The following is a 22,813-nucleotide window of genomic DNA, read 5'->3' on the forward strand; positions in this document are numbered from 1 at the left end:
TACTAATATTAGCATTATTTAGAAGAGAAAAAAGTTCCATTATATATATATATTTTTTTCCTTACATACATCAAAAGGTATTTGCCCCAATTAAAGTGCATTTTACCAATAGTTTTAGATTAATACATATTGATATGTAGGGAGTGTATGTGTGATATGTGTGCTGCTCTAGTAGCATGGTCTCAGTTATGAAGAGAAAAAAACATACAAATAAAATACTGAAATGAAAGAAACCTAAACGTTAGCAGTGGTCGCTTCTGAGTTGTGGGTTTTTGTCGTGTATGCTTTCCTTATTTATACTTTTTTATATTTCCACTTTTTTTTTAACTCTAAGGATGTAATCCTTAGGAAACCAGGGAGAAAAAAAGTAAACGAACAACCAACAATAAAAAAAAAAAAATCTGAGCTTTCCACACAACCTTTCATTAAGTGTGTATTATAAGACTAAGTAAGGTGGGGCACCTGGGTGGCTCAGTCGGTTGAGCATCCGACTTCAGCTCAGGTCATGATCTCGCAGTCCATGGGTTCGAGCCCCGTGTCAGGCTCTGTGCTGACAGCTCAGAGCTTGGAGCCTGCTTTGGATTCTGTGTCTCCCTCTCTCTCTGACCCTCCCCCGTTCATGCTCTGTCTCTCTCGGTCTCAAAAACAAAATAAATGTTAAAAGAAATTAAAAAAAAAATACCTAAGTAAGGTATTATATGGTAATTAGCTCAATAGAATATTATTCAAAATATCTGGATTTTAATCCTTGCTCTGACAATTTCTAGCAGCATGACTTTAGTCTCTCCTATTTACTGATTATTTGATAGTAGAGATTTATTTAATTCCTCCAAACCTCAGATTTCACATCTCTAAAAAAATTATAATGAATATGTCATACGATTGTTGGAGGGATTAAGTAACATTAAAAGGGTAAGCAGCAAGCAATGTTCCTGGCACCCTCTAGGGGTTCCATTAATGTTTGTTGAAGGTAAAACAGCTGGGTGGTTCCATCATTGAAAATCACATTTTTTTTTTAAGTGTAGAAACAGCCTTACTTCACAGTTCTGGGTCACAATCTCCCATCCAGACAAAAGAATATCCTAAAAATATCTGAGCCTCTGGAAACTAATCAACTCAACAGAGCCATGGTGGTAGGAATATCAGTCCTGGCTTCGAATCCTTTTTCTATTTTTATTTTCTCTTATTCTTTATCTTCTTTAAACTTTCGTTGTTGTTGTTTGCTTGCTTGATTTGGAGAATTATTCAGCCTGAATTATCTCCCCAGGATTTGTCTTATTTTTTATGTATGAATTAATGGTGAGCCCTCATTCATTCTGCTTATGCAGTGGTGTCATTCTATATTAAATTCATATAAGAAATTTCTTGCTTCAAAAAGGAGGAACAAGGAAATAAAAAAGGAGGGATATCTGTATTCATTTCTGGACATGTTAGACACGGTAGTTGCAAAGGACTGCGAAGCAGAAATTAATCCCACTGCCTGTGGAGTTCTGAGGACAAGCAGGGCAGCGCTCTCATTTAGAATCCTCCTTTGCCATCTATTAAGAAGTGAGCATGGAAGAGCTGGCCATGGGGGAGGCTTTTTGATTCTCAATTCCTCTGAACATTGTCAGTGTTTAATCAATAGCTAGTCCGGGCATCATTAAACATGTGCTCTCAGTTCAAGGTCCTCTGATCGGAATGGCGGAGGGAATTGCTCAGTTTTGCTATAAAGTGCAAAAAAAGGGTGCCTACATTCAGGTTAGCCTACTTAAAAGAGATACAACTTTAAACCATATTGCATTAAATGAAACCTGTTTTAATGGGTCACGTGGACTATCAATTATTCTTGATCTCGTAATTTGTGCTTCCAAGGCAGGATATATCCTACTGAATCTGAGACTCTGCACTTATTAACTTATGCTTTCTGCAAGGAGAGGGTTAGCAAATGTGTCAGTCACTGGGATGCAGGAAGCCTATTCTTCCGCATCTTAAATTTTGTATTTTGATGATTCCATACAAGTTAAATAACTGTGTAACAAAGCAACAGTCTATTTCAACACTCAGAGTGAGGTTGAAGAGGCCTAATATATAATGTTTTCTTTCTAGTTTTAATCCATTATTCTGATGTGTATGGGATATGGCACTTAGAGAAGCCATCACTAGTCTCATGGAAATACAAGAGATGAAATAGTGTAGTTCTTATACCACAGGGTCCCATAAAAGGTATAATGAGAAATAAGGAAGCTTATGAAATCTTTTTTGTTGCTGTTGTCGAAATAAGGCCAGGTTGAGACTAGACTGCTTTTAAATTTGAGGAATTTTTTTAAAAAATGTGAGTTGTAGGAATCAGGGCATTCTCCCCAGACGAAAGAGGACTAATTAATCGGCTCAACAGAAAAACAAATTTGCATTTTTCCCCCCGAATCCAAGAGAAATATTGAAATCTCGAACATTTTTTTTCCAACATACAATATAGAAAACACTAGAGGCAGATAATCAATCAAGCCATTCCATTGCAATTATTAAAATTTTGAGTCCTCTACTATACCCACTTCTAAAGTAATGCCACTGGGGTCGTGGCAGAGCAGAACAGGCAGAGGGGCTCTGTGCTATTGGTTTATACTCTATGACTCATTTGGGAGGGACTGACATGACGAAAGCTTCCTAGCAAATATGAAACCATACAATACGAAACCTTCAAATCAAATTCTAAACAGTGTCACACAAGAATAAGTCTTGGAAATCCTTTCTTTTTTACTTTATGACACGTCATCAGGTTGTTATTAAATAACCCAGCAAAATTCTAGAATTTGATGCAAACACTCATGCGCTTGGAGTGTATATTCAAACGATTATATTGACTTTTACATAATAACTAATTTGCAAACTGTAAAATATCAAACTACAAAATTTTGTGTGTTCTATATGATATTATTTTTCATAAAATAAAATTCATATGGCTGAGTATACATGGAAAAAGGATTCCAGGTTCCTGGCATTTAGTCATCATAACCCAAATTTAATCATCATAACCCAAAGTGACAGTCTCTCACTAGTCCAGCCATAAGGCAATAATCTCTCTCTCTCTCTCTCTTTTAATATTTATTTATTTTTGAGAGAGGGGAGAGGAAGAGGAAGGGAGGACAGAGGATCCAAAGCAGGCTCTGTGCTGACAGTAGAGAGCCTGGTGGCTTGAATTGATGAACCCGGAGATCTTGAGCTGAGCTGAAATTGGAAGCTTAACTGACTGAGCCACCCAGGCGCCCCAAGGCAATATCTCTTGATGGGTTCTCTCTGATTCTATGTATGCCTAACCCATTTTCCATGCAACTGTGCTGTGAACCCTTTAAATTTTAACTGGCATCTTTTCCTTCCTTAAAAAGCTTTAACAATAAAATTCAAATGCTTTGCTTTTGAATAGACGTGTTTGTTTATTTTAACACAGCTGGATTTCATTGATCAGCTATGCCCAAAGGGCATATCATGGATTTATCCATTCTGTAAGGGGAGTGACCTTCCTCAAGTTGCTTAGACTTTCTATGTTTCATTTCTTTCCCCATGCTAAAATAGCCATACTAGCACCCACCTCACAGGATTTTATGAGGTTTAAATGAAACAGTGAATAGAGAGTACTTAACACCGTGTCCTGATAGGTAACAAGCACTCCATCAATATGAGCCGTTGTTATCATTTAACAACATGCCCACGTTCACGCTGATAGTGGGTGCAAAGCTGGGATTCTAACTTAGAGATTTTAGGTGCCAAAGCTTATGATCTTCTGCTGTGCACTCTGTATATCAGATGTCTTAAGGGAGATTTGGATGAATGTTGGCTCCCATTCAGTTCACGGTCAGATCCTCCAACACAGGCCTGTAGTGCAGAATTTCTATATTGTCAACTGAAGTGAGAGCCATAAGATTTAGATACCAGACACTGAGGAGGCAAAGTTGACATTCTGTTGTGAAAGCTTAAGAGTCTGACTTGCATTCCTGCCCAGACAGAAGGCCAACGCACCGTCGCCCAAAACAACCAGTGTGGGTACCTACGGAATGAGCCAACTTTTCAGTTTCTAAAAGAGAATACAGAGAATCTCTCTCAGTTCCCAAACTTAGGATGACATAAGACTCTAAATCACCCTATCGTATAGCCTGGAAAAGAGAAGTTTAGCAGAGTTTACCTGGCAGATGTGCTGAACTGACTACTTGTCTCCTTCTTCCCCTTCAACAGGTAAAAAGCAGCCTCAGTATGCTTCCCCATCACGTGTACTCATTTCCGAGAAGGAATATGCAGGGCCATAAACCCTGCCTGAGATTCCAAAGCTGTAATATTAACCTTTGAATCCCAGTTTCGGTGTCTTTAAAATGACAGTATCAGTATCTCCCTCTTAAGGTGGCTGTGGGCGTTAGATATAATGTGATAAAGATCATAGTAACTATTATTATTAATGGTCACAGTCAAAATTAAACTACAACTCTCTAGATTCTAGAATTAGAATCTTTGGATTAATTAATGCGTCTGAAGACAGGGTACTTAAACTATGCTTGTTCAGCCTCATCGTGATGTCAACACAGAGGGCCAAGCCCTGAGGAGACCTGGCTTTCTCTGTGAATGGTCCAATCCAGCAGTCTCGATTTTTTCTTAGAGGCCAAAGCCATGCATTTACGTTTAATTCGTCTTATCTATAAAGAGAAGCAGATCATAAAGAAAACAAAATGCTCCTACTTCTAAACAAAGCATAATATATTGCAAGGATCTTTATATTTTAAACACTGAATGAATGTAGAGTCATTTAAGAAAGTTAAACACTTTATTTCAGTCACATGCGAGGTATTGAGAATACAAAAGACATGAAAGCCTAGTGGGGGAGGTAGTCAAGAAGAGCTATCTTTACAATCCATTGTAAGAGGTTCTATGTCAGAGACCTGCCTTTGGCTCTATGTAGTGGTATAATGTAATATTTCACAGTGCTATCTTGACCCAGTTTTTAAGTCATGGCTCAAAACTCTCAGATCTCCTTCGCAGATACTTTGCCAAGCCCCCACCCCAACTACTTCCTGTATCAGGAACACACGCCCAAACGCTAGAGGTTCTCAGACACTGAACACCCAGGGTGGTCCCTGCTTTTTTGTGTTTGTGAAATCATTCAAAATACCCAATCCCAGGAAGACAGTGAGTTTAGCCTAATCCCACCCCACTTGGCATAAATAAGCTACCTCTTATAGTTCCAGTTTACTGTTACCCTGTCTTCGGTGTAACCCATGCAGTCCTGAGTGATACCCTTCTCTCATTTGGAGATGTAAGTAGCCAAGTGTTCTTCCTTTTGTCTATCTGAGTGTCTTTATGATGTGTCTCATCACTAAAAGAATCTTTAAATCTTACAAGTGACAAATTTGTTTTAGAAGTATGGGAATGGACCTGGAAAGTTTTCTCAGAAGACGTGATTACAAACTTTATCTTGAAAGATAAGCAGGAGTTAGGTGAAGAAAGGTGGGGAAGAGAGAAGAGTAGGGGTGAAGAGAAAGTGTCGACTGGCAGTCAAGCCCAGTGACAAAGCATGTGCAGAAGCAGGGGGTGTCTGACAGATGGGACACTAAGAAAAAGGCATAGGGATGTGGAAACTTCTGGTATACTTGAGACACTGCAAATGTTCAGTGTATCTGAGCCTGGAGTATGAAGTATGGAGTAGAAACAGGTCAGGTGAGACAGAAGTAACAAAGACTCAGATCAGGAAGCATCTTTTAAGCCACAGTAAGCATTCTGAATTAGTTCTAAAAGCTACACAGAGACAATAAAGGGTTTTAAGGATGAAAATATAATTTTTTGAATTATATTTTCAAGAGATATATGTGGCAATGGGGCAAGTAAGGAAGATGACACCATTTAAGAGGCAATGACAATAAACCTTTCGGTAAGAGATTATCAGGACCTGAATGCAAATAGTCCTGGTGGCGAGAGCTCTTTGGAGGCAGGGGTATTCTGGAGAGACTGCCCACCGGTCTTATTGGAGAACTAGATGTGTGGAATTAGAGACAAGATGAGCCATAAGCAACTCCAGGGTACTAGGCTGGCCTGGAGAATGAACGGCATGAAGGGGGAATACAAGAGAAGAGGAAAGATGAGGAGTCAAGAGGAAAAAGGAAGATACATTTAGTTTTAGGTCCACTACGTTTGAAACGCTGGGGACCTCTTTAATGAGGGCCTCACACGGTAGCTGCATCTATAGGTCAAGAGAACAAAGAAAGTGAACTGACTGAGTCATACTGACTTGGACATCACTCACCTCTGGCTGATTGTAGTACGCAAAGCTGTGAAAGTGGAAAAGAACACAGGGGAAAGTAGAGAAAGGGCCAAAATTAGAACTCTGAAGATGATCAGAATTTTCAAAGGTGGGCAGAGGGAAATGATTATATGACAGAGGTTAAGGAATCATCACAGAGATGGAAAAGAACCAAGAGAAAGTCGTGTCCTACAAACCAAGGAGGAGAAAATGTCATGAAGGTAAAAGGGATCATTATTGTCAAGACATTAAGCAAAGCGACTGGTAAGCACTCCTGGAACCTAAGAGTAGGGAAAATTCATGGATAAGCGTGGCAAAACTAGTTTTAGGGAAACGTTTTATGTTAAGATGGAGAGAAAAAGGTTGATGATAGGAGAGAAAGAAGGATGTAATATTAGAAGCAAAGTTATAAGGGAAGGCAGGATGGGATTTGCCTGAATAACAGCCGGGCACTTTTTCTCTGAGTGAAGAGCAAAGCAGACAGAGCAGAGAGTTAATACTGAAGTTGCTAGATGGAAGTAAAGGTCAGAAGGCCCCTTAGCCGAGAATTTCAGGATTTTTTTCTGCAAAATAAATGACATATATTCAGTACTAGATTTTGATATCATTCAATTAAAAAAAAATGTCTCTCTGATTGTTGTTAGAGAATGCACACTCTGAAACCATGTGGCTCTTTTCCCGTCATTAGCTAGAAAACCATACTGGGATACTAGATTTGGACTTAAGTTTTATGCTCATATCTGGTATTTCCAATCTCTTAATCCTTCTGCTTCGTTTGGATGGAAGCAGTACTATTTAGTTTAATGTCTTTTTGTACTTTGTACCCTGTAAAAATGCATAAGCTGCCTTGAAGCTTACTGTCCCCAGTGCTTTTGGAAACAGGGAGATATAAATTGCCAATCTAGTGCTAAATGAGAATGGGAAATTTTACCATACAGTGAAAATATAGTTGTGAATATTGCTGTAAAACTCCAAAGGCATGAAAAATAAAAAAATAAAATAAAATAAAATAAAATAAAATAGACAGATGTTAAAAGAATCACTTAATGTACATTTACTAAAAACCCAGCAACAAAGATGTTCAATGGAAGCCATCTGATCACCAAAACAAATTTACACCTATAGTGTCTGACCCTCCATAATTCTATGTGGTCCCATAACAACAGTCAGTGGCAAGTATGAAATTCATATTCAGCTAGTATTTATTGAATGCTTACTCTGTTTTAGGCACCACATTAAGGATCTCACCTATCCTGTATCTTTCCCTCCCTACCCCTTAGATATGGAGAGCAGTCGTTGAACAGTTAAGTGACTACCTCAAAGTCACATAGCTTGTATGTGAGATAACTATGTCATAAAGTTCATATTGTTACAATGAACAAGGTGTAATTTTTTCCAAGATATGCTGTTTTCAGATTAGCGTTATTTTTCTCGCAATCCTAAATCCCATGCTATATTTTCACAAATGAATAATTTAAAGCTAGATCCTTGTACTTGGAATTGCCAACAATCCAAAAATCCCCCATTCTCAGTGTCTCTATGCACTTGACAGGTGTTCCGATTGTGAGAAGACAATGTAAGAGCACACACATAATCATCACAAGCTATTGATTCAAGCCACCATTTACTGAGCATCCATTATGTGCCAGGTACTGTTTTAATCTCTTCATACTTAAGTTCATCCGAAACAGTGGGTATTCTGCAACACACTATGAAACTACTTAAGAAACACAAGAAAACAAAATTATTTGTTATTATGTGATATGATATATATTATAAAATCTCACTTTTAAAAATATTTTACAAATGTAACTAGAAAAAAAATCCTGGAGGTTATTCTGAAGGAAGACATGTGACGATACCTTCCACACAGAGAAAAAGAAGGAAAGGAAAGACTACTGGCAAGTAGGAAGACCACTGTGCTAATATGTCATTGCCTTGTTCTGTTTTGTCCTAACCTTCGATATGGAAGGTAGAGTTCACCATAATGCTCAGTTCAAGGAAAATTCTCATTACTCCCTAGCCCTTGTAGAGACCTCCTTGCTTGATGTGTTCACTTTTAGCTCTAGAGTCTACTCTCAGTCTCCCCTATCCCGATGGGCAGCCATTCTAGTGTGTTAAATACATTCGTCTTTATAAGGTATGTGTCCTTGCACAATGTGTAATATTGATTTTTGTGACATATTTTCCTGGTTCTATTAGGTATAGATAGAGATAGAGAGACAGAAAGAGAAACGATACAGACCCTGAAGATCAGAGAGACTAAGAAACTGGGCCAAGATCACACAACTTTTACGTGATGCAGTAGAATTTAGACCTCAGTCAGCCTCTGTCTAAAATTGTCAGTCTTACCTTCCCAAGTCTTCAGACTGTGGAAAAACTGTAGAAAAAAAGGAAAGTTTCCAAATGTATTCCTAAAAGCCAAGTAGTTGGAAAAAGTTTTTGAATTGGGCTAATAATCAATAACATGGATAAAAATTTGGGAAGTTCATGATTTTTCGTAAGACTACAGATTGGGGACGAGGAGGGCATGGGGAAGTGTTCCTTAAATTCAAAGTTGGGAATTAAATTTATCATCTACCACACAAAAGTGATTAATATTGAGAGGGAAAGGAATCTGATAATGACTGAGAGATGCCATCAACCTGACAAACTAAACAATTTTTTTAACCTGACATATCCCTTTTCAAGACATCAGCTGTCATCTGAAATGAATTCTGTTTCTAATTTGTCTTCATAAATAATGCAACTAATTGAAAGGTAGTTACAATGAAAGTCTTCAACCTCTTTCATCTCCAATTTTAGGGCAACCGCTTTGCATTCCGTCGAAAGAATCTTCTACTCTTTCTATCAAATAAAACTTAGACATCACTGATCAGAACACTGAGATCAAAACAAAAGAATCCATTGTACAAAGACCACCACACCTAATGGTTTTCTCAATCTTTTTTTCTAAGTTTAGCATTAACTTAAAATGTGAAACTCATAAAAATCTTATCTAAGAAAATTTATTCAAGCTCAAAGTTTTACTAAGGGTATCTTTATTGAATCCAGTTTCTAGGTTGTCCTTCCCTCCTTTTCTTTCCATCCAACTTCTGTTTATTTGGAATTAAAATATGACCTCTTACCCTACTGTCACACACTTACCCACATGAAAAAAATCTTTAGTTTACAGCTTACCTGTTACCTTTCTTTTTCCTTTTTGTTCCCCTCTCATTTAGTGAGACTAAAAAGGGGCCAATGAACAAAAACAGATTCTGACCATTCCCAGCAACTGGAAGTGAAGAATTCTTGCATTAAAGACTAAAATAATTAAAATGTTGTTGACCTGAGGTTTCTCTGTGCAGACATCAGTGATTCCATTTGTTTATTCGTGAGTGCAGATGTTAATAAATCTATGCGCTGAAGGCATGAAAGAAAGGTAAGAGAACTATGCAAGCATTAAAACTTTCAATCATTTAATTATTTCACCCCTCTGGAAAGGCTGATTTCAACAAATATATCTGGGGAAGGACATGATTATGAATGCAGATTTGAGCTGAGTGTGTCTCACAAGGTTGCTATTAAAAATGGAAAATCATGAAAGATTTTGTGAGGTCTATCAAATTATAGCTAAAACCTTACAAGCTACTTAAAATGCAAATTATACAGCTAAATACAGAAAATCTGGGTAATATAAATTATTTTGGTATGTAGCCTCTGGCTGTGAAAAAATATCCACTGGCAGTATAAGGGGGTTAGTCTACATTATCATTACTACCTATACTTAGCAATATTTACTAAAGTCCACCTCTTAACAATAAGAAAATCACTAATTAAAAGCTATCGAAGGGTAATATATTTTGTAACAGAGAACACTGGCAAAGATCAAAAACTAGAAATATTGCAATGAGTTTGAGTTTTTCCCCAACAAGCAAATCCATCTGGGTAAAGTTTCTTGTGTTTTTTAATATTCTGTCATAGTAAAAGCTAATATTTAATAAATACCTGCCAGATATTTTACAGGTACTGATTTATGTCTGAAAGTAGAAGAGCAAAATGGAGATAAAGCAGAGAAGGGGTGGGTAAAGGAGAACCAGGAGCATGTTCATCCGCTCAAGGGCCATTACAAAATACCACTGACTGGGTGGCTTTGTCAACAGAAGTTTATTTTCTATAGTTCTGGGGGCTGGAAAGTCCAGGATGGAGTTGGGTGTCTGATGACAGTTTTCTTCTTGGCTTAAGATGGCCAGCCACCTTCTGGCCTATCTTCAAATGGAGAAGAGAGAAGGCAGGCTCTCTCTCACATAGGAGATTGGGCTAGATAATTTCTCAGATTCTTCCCAGATACAATTATAAAAAATAGTATTTTCACACAAGCATTGAAGTATAATTTTTTTCCAATAAAAACATTTGAGATACACACTCATTTTAATTAAAGTGGACACACACACACAAAAAAAAATAAAAAATAAAAAAAATAAAGTGGACACAAAATTCTCATCCTGATTTTATGCTGGGCTTTCTAAAGCCTAAATTCTTTAAACACTTTTCAAATAAAGTTAGAGCTCTAATGGGTAATTATTACACATAATTCAATCGAGTTTTTAAAAATATAGGTTAGCAGATGATTTGTTATGAATTAGTCGTTTTAGAAACTTCATAAAATTACAACACTTTAGAGATGCAGTAGCTTTAAGGTCATTTTTGTCCAATTTTCACATTTTACACATAAGGAAACCAGGGTGCAGAAAGATTACATACTTTATAGAAGTCCACGTGCTAGCTTGGATTTCTACTGTGCCACTGTTCCTAATCTGTGGACAAGAGTTAATGGTAGACTGGTGAGAACATCAACACATCTATCTGTCTGATGATTTCTACAAAAGATGATTGCTAAAAGTTTCTAATTTTTTATTTTATTTAAGCAAAATTTTTTTCAGTGTTTATTTATTTTTGAGAGAGAGAGACAGAGAGAGAGAGAGAGAGAGAGAGAGAGAGAGAGAGAGAGCATGAGCAAGGGAGGGGCAGAGAGAGAGAGGGAGACACAGAATCTGAAGCAGACTCCAGGCTCTATGCTGTCAGCACAGAGCCAGATACAGCGCTCGAACCCACGAACTGCGAGATCATGACCTGGGCTGAAGTCAGACACTTAACCAATTGAGCCACCCAGGTGCCCCTAGAAGTTTCTAATTTTTACGCTTTTGGTTTCTAAGTAAAGGAAAATTTAAAGGTATATGAATTACTTGATGAGATCTGTGTTAATGGAGACTATGAATAGCAAATCAACTCTGGTGAGAATTCCATTTCTGTCTGCTTTCCCATGCTTTGTCTGTGCCCTTCCGACAACCAGGCATGGCTGGTCTCACTTGTTGCGGTGCTCCTCCCGTGGGGGACATCTCCTCAGACAGGCTTTCCTGATGCTGCTGTCTCTCAGGAGAGGTCATGGCAGGCCAGGAAGCGTGCTACTGAAGGACAGGGAGTCAGGCCTCTGGCTTGGAATTCTATCATAAAGGAGGCCATAGGGGGAAGCAGTCACTGACCAGCATTGCTTTAAACCATATGATAGTATCACGTGACAGTATCCTGACATAACAGTGTCATGAGATCCCCCCACACATACACCTTCTTAAGAAGTGCCATCGTAAGGACAAAAAGATGTGTGGAATGTTTTGAGGTGTCATAGATACCTTTAGGAATCTGATGAAAATAATAAGCTCTTGTCCCCCCACCCCACCCCAAAATGGCATACATTCCAAGAATTTATAGACACATTCAGAAGCTGAGATGAAGCGCATTGGGGCTAAACTCCCCAGTTTTGCTGGGATCACACTGTATTTATTGGCAGTCCAGGAAACCCTTTATAAGGAACCGTGTGGCCCACACACTCGTACTTCCTGCCATGGCAGTCAGCTACTATGGACCCTTGTCTGAAAGCACTTCATGGAACTTTATCATTTTGGCAGAGGCTGACTGGCCGTATATCACCACAAGTGCACAATTGCTAGAGAGGGGACCCTTTTTTTTTTTAAAGCAAAATCATCTGAAACTCTGTAAATGTTTAGAGGTACAGGGAGTTTACTTTACTGTAACTGTGATTAAGACAAAGTGCAAAGAGCACCAGAGGCTATAATTCAAAATGTCACACTAGCCTAGGTCTATGACTGATGGGAAAAATGGGGCAGAGGTAGGAAGGAAGAGAAGGAAGGGAGGAAGGGATAAATGGAGGCAATTAATTTCAAGTACCCCGAAGTAGTGGGATCATAAAATTCCATAACTCCGTCTTTTCTTCCGTGACCCTACCATGAGTCACGATGAATTTCTGTCTACTACAATTTCCCTGTAAGCATCAACCACCATTTTCAGTCTTCTGCCAGGTAAAAAATTCCAAAGGGAAAGCAAGCTAACTTAATTTTCCTGTTTTTAAAAATATCTGACCCTTCCTACAATATAACTCAAAATACAAACCACTATGAAATTCAGTTCTCTACAGTAAACCTAGTTTTTCAAAACAAATAAGCAAATAGTTCTTACCCTCAAGCTTACAGTATTAGTCTTTAAATACAAAGTACTTAAATTCTTCTCCAACTCATTTTAACAAGAATGCTGTAATTGTGTCACCTGAGATTCTTAAGGCCCTTCAGTGTTTTATGTGAGAGAGGCATCAGAATTTCCATAAAGGTCAAGTGCTGGGTCTCAGTCATGTACCATCAGTAGAGTCACATCTGTGGGGTTAATGCTTTAAAAAGATTATAGCCATGAAATCCATACCTCTCATTAACTTACTTTGCACCATATATATATATGTATATATATATACATATATATATATATATACTATGCTGAAATTCTGCATAGAAGATCAGCATAAGGAACTTAAACTAAGCTATAACTGTAGTGTCCATGTATCTGCACAGCAGGACTTTTAAGGAATAGAAATAGAAAAGATAAACCATAATATCCTTATCCAACTCCACTCTTGACCTGAAGTCATTAGAACAAAATTTAGAAAATTCAAGGGCAATGGCGGTCAGGAGTAAGAAAAGTGCTTAATGATTTTACTAAGAAATAGCTATTAACCACCAAAACTTAGGAAATTATACCTGTGTATATAATTTAGTTGGTTATTAGAGTGTTTATTTGGCCTTATCAAAAAGACCAGATATCATAGATTTATAGAAATTACTACTTGGCAAAATATTTGTCTATCAGATACAAAAATTCACCAGCTCAACCTTAACTGAGAAATACCTCATCTGTATGTATCAATAATCCTGCTGCTCCCAAATATTTTGTGACTGAGAGAAGTTAGAATGGCAGTTTAAAGGATGTTACCCTGAAGACCTTACAGGCTGGGGATGTGGATGGGAAAGGGATTCCTGTTGCTAAAACCAGTAATCTTGCAAAAAGAAGGGGCTATTTGGGTTACATAAATATGCATGGACTGCTGTCCCACCATTTGTGATTCCTGTAGATATAATCATTATGCTATTGAGTTCCCTGGTTGCTTGGGTATGACTTCTATCTGTATTTTCACTCGATTTTGGCAAAGTCTTTTTGTTGCTGTCAGAACCCCATTTTCTCATATCAAAATCAGACCTATGACGAGGACATCTGTACCTGTTTCCCTTGGCCTTCTCTCATTTCCTTGAAAACATGTTGAGAAAAAGAAAAAGGAAGCACATGTAATGAAACTACATGAAATTGGCTGATTTCTAGTTCAAGTTTCATAATTATAGAATACTTATAAAACACTAATAATTTTGAGTAAATGGACTAGTGAACAAGCCCTATATATAATAAATACTTTTAAAAGAGACCTAGAGATAAAATTAGAATATGCTTGATTCCATCTGGGAATAATCATTCAATTAAAAAATAAACACTTTGGGGGCACCTGGGTGGCTCAGTCAGTTAAGCATCAGACTTCAGCTCAGGTCATGATCTCCTGGTTCATGAGTTCGAGCCCCACATCAGGCTCTGTGCTGACACCTCAGAGCCTGGAACCTGCTTCACATTCTATGCCTCCCTCTCTCTCTGCCCCTCCCCTGCTCTCTCTCTCTCTCTCTCTCTCTGTCTCTCTCTCAAAAATAAATAAAAAAACATTTTTAAAAATTTAGAAAAATAAACACTTACCTAAATTACTTGTTAAAACAACAACAAAAAGAGCATGTATAAATCATACAGGGAGCACAGAAGTTTACAAGTTTATTCTGGTTTTTTTTCTGTGTACCTACTTATTTTAGAAAATTGATTAAAGTTAGAAATAATCAGAGAAGATTTAACATAATAACCCTAACACCCAAAACTAACAGCTGAGAATAATTTGATGTATAATAAATTACAATAACTTCATATTTCATGCGTGTAGTTTTAATTACTCTTGAGCAACCCTAAGATCCTTGACTTATTATCGGTTATAATTTTTGCTGATACAATCATGAGCCCAGTTCTGAGTCTGACCTGAAACGAGTGAACCTCGTAGCTAGTGATTGTAGCAGTTCAGCGTCCTGTCCTCTCTTCATTGTGGCCCTGTGCTGTACTCCTGTATAAGCAATAACTAACAAATTTACACTTCACTGCATGTGGCAGAAATGACAGTCTATAGAAATATTCACGCCTTTGGAGATTCGAGTTTTACTTATGAATGTTAATTTCTGTATTTCCTCCCCCATCTCTTTTTGTCTTTCAGTCTTTTAATAGCAAAATGTCTTTTTTATCTTAAGAGATAGATTTGTACTTGAAAACCATCAGCTTCCAGAGGTATTTTTACAATAGAAAAACCTTTCCTTCCTGCCCCTACATGGGCAGGTCGATTTTCATTGAAAACGGCTTCAAGCTGGTTCTAATATTTACTCACTTATGCAGGTGCGTTCGTCAGCATGGAGTCTGTATCCCGTATCACATTCACAGTGGAAGGTGCCCAGAGTGTTAATATAGCGCTGCTGGCAGCCTCCATTCACCACCGCACATTCATCGACATCTAGAGGAGAAAGACAGATGGCCAGGATTACAATGTCATTCCAATGTCAGCTTCGGAGAAGTGGCACAATATTTCTTTGATACACAGTATGTGTTATATTGTACAAAGGCACTGTCTCTGTTGCCACAAATCTTTGCTTGTTTGATCCATTTTGCTCCACAGTGTAAACAAGAAAATGTAGATAGAAACTTTATTGAGCTTTTTAAAGCCCAGCAACGATGAGCATAGGGATTGTCTCACAGTTTTCTATTCTTCACATACTAGTTAATTAGACAGATCTGAGATATAGATATTTCCTTGGGGAAGGAAAACCGGAGGGGAGAATTTCAATGAGCTACTCTATCTGGAGCAGCACACACTCGTAGATAAACACCTATTATTGGTCTGATGCTGCTGAATAAAGCCAATAATAGAGTTAAGACCTTGAATCTCCTTCTCATGTGCTATGGTGGACATCAAGGCAAAGATAGATAAATTCAAGTAAAACCATGGTTTGGAGTTCTTAAAAATGCATCAATACATTTGCCCCATTGATTCAGCTTTTTCCTTGTCACTCAGGTTTCCATTTTCTGAAATGCTTAGCATGTTTATATGAGAGTTTAATTTTCGAAGAAATGAAAAGAGATCAAGATTCATGGTCACCTATGACTTCTGACCAGTCAAGGTCATAATAAATTAATGTCATATTCACCTTTCTTTAGGAAAGGAAAATAAATTCATCTCTCAGAATGTCTACTTCCTTATACCCTAGGTAAATCAGCACTTATGCATCTAAAATCATGAAGAGAAGATATCCACAAATGTAGGGAAAACCTTTGAGGTAATCAGTGGATAAAGGGCTTCTAAATTTTTCTTGTTTGGAGAATACTCTTTACTTGAAATCTATGCCTGTTGGCAAGTGTCAAAGTAAAAATCAGGCAGAGGTGGACATTTAACATGGGCAAGCATGTGTATCAGGCAGGAAATGTTGCTGACTTCCCATGTCATCAATTCCAGATATTCTGTCAAAGAATGTTGGGTATGAATATTCGCCACTAAAATATGTTATCACGATAGACAATTAGCTTTACATCGAGTGAGATTAAGTCCATTGGGGCAAAATCCTTACTTGAGAAGTCATCAACATTGACAAGGAATACTACCGTAGTGCTCCATTGTAGGATTTTTCTCATATTAAAACTATCTGATCTGTAAAAAATGTTTTGTATGTTTACAGAGCTTGACCTGAGGGAAACAAAGGAATTTTCTTTCACTTGGCATTGTTGTGTGTCTGTGTGAAAAAGAAAAAAATATATACATATGTCTATGTCTGAAAATATATTAAGTCACAAAGTAAATCCCACATTTTAAAATTATTTGTTCACCGTATTATACACATTGTATACAATCTAGTATTTTCCTTCTAAATTTAGATATTCTGGAGTAATTTCTGATATTATTAAAGGAATCTTATTTTAGATATAAGAACTACTAACTTCAAAGTGTTAGAATTTTTATTAAATTGTGAGTCTGTGATAAAAAAACCTGTAAATCTTTTTCATATAAACTAATTTCAATTCAGAATTCTCCATTTGTTATTTGTACTTTATACAGGGCTTTAATGTTCATGCTAGCTAAATTTTTATCTCTCTAGCTTTAGGATATTATTCCACAGGGTTGAGATATAATTTTGAATCTTAATTCTGTCGACCCCTGAGTTAGATATCCTTCCCAGGTCTTTTACTTTAGATGTACAAATAAAACTCTTAGTTTCCAAGAACCCTATGTTTTATATGATAAAAACATAAAAAGGGGCACTTGGGTGGCTCAGTTGTTTGGGCGTCCGACTTCAGCTCAAGTCATGATCTCACAGTTCATGGGTTTGAGTCCCATGTCGGGCTCTGTGCTGACAGTCCAGAGCCTGGAACCTGCTTTGGATTCTGTGTCTCCCTCTCTCTCTGCCCCTCCCCCACTCTCACTATGTCTCTCAGGAATGAATAAACATTAAACAAAATTTTTAAAAACATAAAAAAATTCTATAAAAATTATGATAATATACCGTATATATGTATTAAAGACAGTACAAATATCTTTAAGGGTGTGCACAAATAAAAACAATTACTTCCAGGGAGGAAAGAGAGGCATCTAGATTGGGTGGAGTGCATAATGTGTGTGTGGGAGGGTGTTGGAAAAAGAGATTTTATCCATATCCCCAATATTCTAATTTTTTATAAGAAAAAGTTATTCTGGTATTAGTTGTACATTAAAATGTCATTTTCTTTTTTATTTTTTTTAACGTTTATTTATTTTGAGAGAGAGAGAGTGCACACCCACACACATGCACAAGCATATGCACAGGAGAGGGGCAGAGAGAGAGAGAGAGAGAGATGCTCAAGCAGGCTCTGTGCTACCCATGTAGGGTCCAACGCGGGTCTTGATTTCATGAAACATGAGATCATGACATGAGCCGAAATCACGAGTCAGATGCTTAGCCAAGTGAGCCACCCAGGTGCCCCTCCCGTTTTTCTTTGTAAATAAACTATAATTGACCCACAATGTTACACTAGTTTCAGGTGTACAACATACAGGTTAGACAAGTCTATATGTTGTGCTATCCTCACCATAAGTGTAGCTACTACCCTCTGTCAGCATGTAACCCTGCTACGATATCATTGACTATATTCCTTATGCTGTACCTCTTCTTCCTAGGTCATCTTCATTCCAGAACTGGAAGCCTGTATCATCCACTCCTCTCACCCATTTTGGCCATCCCTCCACTCCCCTTTCCACTGGCAACTATCAATTTGGTCTCTATATTTAGGGGTCTGTTTCTGCTTTTTGTTTGTTCATTAGTTTTGGTTTTTAGCTACCACGTTTAAGTGAAATCAGAGCATGTCTTTGACTTATTTCACTTAGCATAAGATGTAATTTTAAAGAAGTGTAATATGACCACCTCCCTTTGCCCCTATTCATCAAACTTCATTAATTTTCTCACAGAAGAAAGCAAATTGGTTTAAAAAAGAATAATCATTGAATGTATTCCAAAGAGAAGAGTGGACATAAATTTTGAGAGGGAGTTTTCTTTCGGAATGTTTTGGTGTGGGGTGCCTGGGTGGCTCAGTTAAGCAGCCGACTTCAGCTCAGGTCATAATCTTACAGTTTGTAAGTTCGAGCCCCATGTCGGGCTATGTGCTGACAGCTCAGAGCCTGGCACCTGCTTCGGGTTCTTTGTCTCCCTCTCTCTCTGCCTCTCCCCCACTTGTGCTCTGCCTCTCTCTGTCTCTCAAAAATAAAAATAAAAATAAAATGAATATTTTGGTGTATTCATATTCTAACTCTGCCCTGGAACTATTGTTGAAGTACTATAACATATTAAATACACACATATACATGAAAGCAATCAAACTGCCCCTGTACTTTAAGTTAAATAATCTTGGGGAAAATATCTTACTGTTGAAACTTACTAGCCTGTCACCTTGCTCTCTGAGACTCCATTTGCTCACCTATAAAACAGGATTATAATGACTGCCATATGTACTATGCCATGATTTCTTTTTCCCTTCCCTATTCATGCATAACATTTTGAAATAGATTGCTAATGACTGAGATTATATATAGAAATTAAACAACAGGCAATTTTATTCCACTAAATAGTGGAGCTAGCAATGTAAGACTATACAGTGAGAATGCATGACAGACACAGTAAGTAACATGGGGATTCAGAGGAAACAAATTCACTTGGGGCTACAGAGACAAGGGAATATTATAGGGTAAAACACTGAACACTGAGTGCATGGAGAAGAGGGTGGGTAATCCAAAGGTGCAGGGGTTTGCATGTGCACAGTGTCTGAGATCCAGCATTTAGATCTGTCAGGCTGGAAAGCAAGGCTGACAAAGGGAAGCAAAGTTGAAAAACAAACCTAAAACTCCTTTTAATTGATTTGGCAAAGTGTTCTTCTTCTTGATTTACAATACAATACACTTCTAGGCAGGTTGAGACATAATAGGCTGTGTTCACACAGGAGCTAAGCAAACTTATTAACAGTTAAAAAAAATCAATCATTTATAGAGTAGTACCAAATACAAAGGAATTGGTTTCACTTCCTTTTTCTTTTATGCCTTTTCAGAATACATTGAATTTACTGATTGTTTGGGCATTGTGTAACTAATAGTTCTCACGCTTTGCAGCATATTAGAATCACTTAGTGAGCATATAAAAATACTCATGCCCTGGTTCTACCCTTAAAGAGTCTTGTTTAATTGGTCCGGGGTAAGGCCTGGGAATAAAACATTTTAAAAGCACCCCAACTGATGCTAATGTGTAGCCAGAGTTGAAATCTCCTGATGTAGTTAATGCTTTAAGCACCTAGGGGGTCTTGTTGAAGTGCAGACGCTGACTCAGTAGATCTGGAGCCTAGGGGCTGAGATTCTGCACTTCTACCTAGACCCAAGGCAATTCTGATGCTGCTGGCCTGTGGACTGTACTCTCAGAAGCAAGAGTGTAGACAGTCCAATGTTCAAGCATAAATGGATCACATACATGGATCACAAATGTCATGACTTGGTTCACCTTTTCAATTGTTTGACCAAAGACCAGTTTAGTACAAATGGGTAAATCGATACTCTGACCAATATTATACGTATTTTTTATTTTTCTATATGTATTATATAATATATACACATTTTTATGTATACTCTATATTTTTAATGATTTATATTTTGTCTACCAAAAACCTCTGAAAATAAACCACCAATATTTCCCACAATATTCATTTAATAAGAGTTAATAATTTTAAGACTATTTTAGCATCATTTGTTATGAAAAATTACTTGCTTCTATAAAACATGAAGGGCACTTTAGTTCTTTTCTGATGGAATACCTCTGATATAGGATAAAACCGGGTTAAATTGCCATGATATTAGACACTCATGCTGAAGCTGTCACAAGTGATTTTCTTTTCCATCAAGATTCTGCCCAACAGAGTTAAAAACCAGAAATGTCAATATTACATTAAAATGTTATTATCAAGTATACTTCATGTGAAGAAACTATTTCTTCAAAAATTCTCTGAGCTATGTCTTCATGTTAGATGCTTAAAGAAAGCTCTGTCCTTAGAATTGGAGCTCCGGGACACTGCTAGAAATAATGATAAAGTGATTAGAATTTTTTTTCAGCATTATCTCTGTGATATGGACCAAGGATTTCATGATTTTTATACTATAAAAGAATGTCACAAGGAATCAACTATGTCTGCTATTTTTCCTTTTAATGTCCTTTCTATAAATATTTCTATTGTATTAATTCCCAAAACTATTTCCCCAGATGATCACAGAATATAATAGTTTAAGAGAATTCACATTATTATCAAATGTATTTTTCACATAAAATCTCTCTGAGACAATAACGATCCATTTTTGTTTCCAAACAACCAAAACTGTTTCATATTATTTTCTTAGAGTGTACAATTAGAATAAGATAAATTATTTTTCCATTTCCCTTTTAACGTATCATTCTCAGAAACCTGTTGATTGGAAATGAATGTTCTTGGGTTGCTTTATGATGGGGATTACATTGTAGAAGTGTTAGCTTTGGAGGAGATATTGAAGGGTTGGTAAAGATTCCGCTAGATTTTCCATGTGGCTTTATTTTCACTATGTTCTACCATAGTACCATATACAGGAGTATATCAAAACTTCTAACTATTCAATTGTAATTCTACAGTGCTTACTTGAATAAACCCCTTAAGGTCAAAGATTCTGTTGCATTAAGCTCTTCCGGCATAGAGTAGATATTCCATAAATGCTGCATGAATGAATGAATGAATGAATGAATGAATGAATGAATATGTGATTTGAGAGTCAGGCACAGTATTTAGTCTTCTTATGCATCCACATTCATCAATGGGATTTCTGAGAATTGGGCTCTGATTGCACGTAATCTCTCTTTACCCTTGCAGTAGATGCTTGACATTTGTTTTAACCATTCACAAGTAGCTTTAAAAATCCAGGACACAGAATTTCTAAGTTTTTAAAATGAATAAATTTGAATTGTGTCTGTAGTGAATATTTGCTGGTTGTCTGTTAGGAATTTCATCCATTTTTTCTTCACCACTTATACTAGATAACCCCAGGTTTTCCTTTGGGATATTTTATCTCTTCCATTTTAGAAAAGCCATATAGTTTATGTGAGATTGATGAACACAATTCCCCTCTCAAATTCCAGGAACACTCTACTTGACATTATCTCACCTCCATTTGCCATAGTGATTGAACAAGTTTATTTCTTCATTAGCATATAGCTTTCTCAATAATGAATGAATTTGTTCAGATGTGATCCAATCAGCTGATGCTCAGTCAGCTGATGTGGGTTAGGAATCCTGAGGCATAGATGCCTTCTTGCTCTGGAAATTATAATGCGTGGATGTGAGCCATGTTGTTCCCATAATGAAACAACACTAAAGGTAAAGTCAACAAGTGAGACAGAATGGAAGGACTCACAGAGAACCAGTTGAGACCCCAACTGAACTGTGCCTAAAGTCCTCCCTACCTCTAGACTTCTCAGTTAAGTGACCCAATAACACAAGACCCTTTTACTGTTTAAGCACTTTGAGTTACATAATTCTGTTGCTTATAAACAAAAGCATCCTTACTGATACATGTTGTAAACTGTGAAGATGGTGTATAGGAGGAAGTCACCAAATGCAGTTTAAACTCTGCATACACTTATCAAAAAGATTTACTGTCTCTCTGATTAGTAAGATGGTTTAATCTATATTTCATCAAGGGTCAGGAAAAGTCATGTAGTTCTTCCTTGCAATATTTATTGGAATGATTATATTCTATCAAGCTTCTAATGAATTTGGGGGTCTGTCACAATTTTGGTTCATTCTTACTACAAATATTAAGGGTTTATCAAATTGCCTGTGTCATGGTACATCTGACAGCACTAGAGAGGCTGAAGATGATGCCTTCTTTAACAGTTTCCTTACAACACCTGCGTTGAGTGATCCTTCCCTAGCTTTTCCCCCAACCCCTGGTCTCTGCTTTCTCTTTTTGTTGGTTTCTTGGTAGCTACTTCTGGTAGCTAGTTGCTCAGTTAGTAGGAAATAAATACATGCTGTTAAATTTGCAGATGCTGTTGTTGCCCTACATTCTGCCTTTTTGTTAAAAAAAAATGTTACCAGTTTTCTAACCCATACATTCATCCAGTAATAGAGACGGCCTTTCTCAGTAAAAACCATCTAGTTCACAAAGAGGCAAACAGGATGGTAATGCGTATTTTTTATTTATCTTTATTTTTTTAATGTTTGTTTTTGAGAGAGAGAGAGAGAGAGAGAGAGAGAGAGAGAGAGAGACAGAATGTGAGCAGGGGAGGGGCAGAGAGAGAAGGAGGCACAGAATCCAAAGCAGGCTCTAGGCTCTAAGTTGTCAGCAGAGCCTGGCATGGGGCTTGAACTCATGAAGTGTAAGATCATGACCTGAGCTGAAGTCAGACACTTAACTGACTGAGCCACCCAGGGGCCCCTTAAAGAATTACAGCATTAGGAAGGATCAAAGCTCAAAAGACTTGTTATCTTGTGCTGAGGATAGGACAATATGTTTTTGTAGAAAAT

General features: G+C 37.3%; 1 pseudogene; it reads right to left on the bottom strand.

Annotated features, from left to right (window-relative positions):
• The window catches only part of LOC109262102 (EGF-like and EMI domain-containing protein 1), a 196,698-nt pseudogene extending 175,236 nt beyond the window's left edge, over positions 1-21,462 (bottom strand).
• Positions 21,463-22,813: the final 1,351 nt, after the last annotated feature.

This window comes from Panthera pardus, unplaced genomic scaffold, assembly GCF_024362965.1.
Source record: "Panthera pardus isolate Hobbes unplaced genomic scaffold, ASM2436296v1 HiC_scaffold_16, whole genome shotgun sequence".
Classification (NCBI taxonomy): Eukaryota; Metazoa; Chordata; class Mammalia; order Carnivora; family Felidae; genus Panthera; species Panthera pardus.